Consider the following 1,199-nt stretch of genomic DNA (forward strand, 5'->3'; position numbering starts at 1 on the left):
CACCAAACACACACTGCACATAATCATGCAACACACACACACACACATCTGATCTCTCTCTCTCACACACACACACACACACACACACACACACACACACACACAACCGTTCTACAACACTCTACACTCTACACCACGCGTTGGGTTCACTATCTGTTCACTTCTGACTGTTCTCTTGTTCACTACGCGCTGATGAATGTGTTTTCTTGTTCGTTCACTACGAGCTGGTGAATGAATCCTTGCTACAGAATAGTGGCTAGAATTAGAGTTATCGAGTTCCTACTTGTTCACTTTCCCTCTCTTGTATCTCTGTCAATGCCATACGTTTTCCTCGGAACCTCGGAATTATTAGTCACGTCTGACAGATCTCTAGCTGTATTATTGCGGTGCTTAATGAATGCTTGCTACAAAATCGTGGCTAGTTAAAAAATCGAGTTATCGAGCTCCTACTTGTTCACTTTCCCTCTGTTGTATCTGTCTGTTTATCATACGTTTTTCCCCCCGGAATTATTAGTCATTTCTGACAGATCTCTTCTTCACAACGTGCTATAGAAGAATCGTGACTGGTTTAGAGAGAGGGTGGTGCCACTAGATCTGTTGTATCTGTCTATCTGTCACACGTTTCCCCGGAATATGGCTTAGCATAACCACCGAATGATCTAGGCTATTCTATTGTAGCGTCGTCAATGCGTATTTCTTTACCGTACATGATCTTTAAAAATAATAAATTGGTCGCTTTTTAAGGACAGGTGGGCTATCCCGAAAAAATGCTGTTTTAAGCAAATCGAAGGTGAAGTTTTTGCCCCTAGTTCAGTTTCATTTTTTTTTTAAACAAGGAAAGTTTTCTCTATAGCCAAACAAATACACACCAATGAAACCAAACTTCTCCTATTGATAGGGCAATGCTCACTTTTGGTGTAGGTCAAGATTTCTGGAAAACCCCGAAATCTGGGTTAGCCCGCTTGTCCTTAAAAGCGACCTATCAGCCTATCCTAGGCCCTACTCCTGTCTCGCTATTGGCTACGCTACTGAGTACTGAATAGTGCTACTGAAAAAGGGAAGTAACTGCGTGTCACTAAACACGCCACTCCCCCAGGTAGATAGGTAAGCCAAACCGGCACGTTGTGTTCTCAGTTGACCTAGATTCTCTATCAATAGCCCTATGACGTGTCGTCGTCTGCTGTGCGTGTGTAGATCTC

Source organism: Aplysia californica, unplaced genomic scaffold, assembly GCF_000002075.1.
Source record: "Aplysia californica isolate F4 #8 unplaced genomic scaffold, AplCal3.0 scaffold01502, whole genome shotgun sequence".
Lineage (NCBI taxonomy): Eukaryota > Metazoa > Mollusca > Gastropoda > Aplysiida > Aplysiidae > Aplysia > Aplysia californica.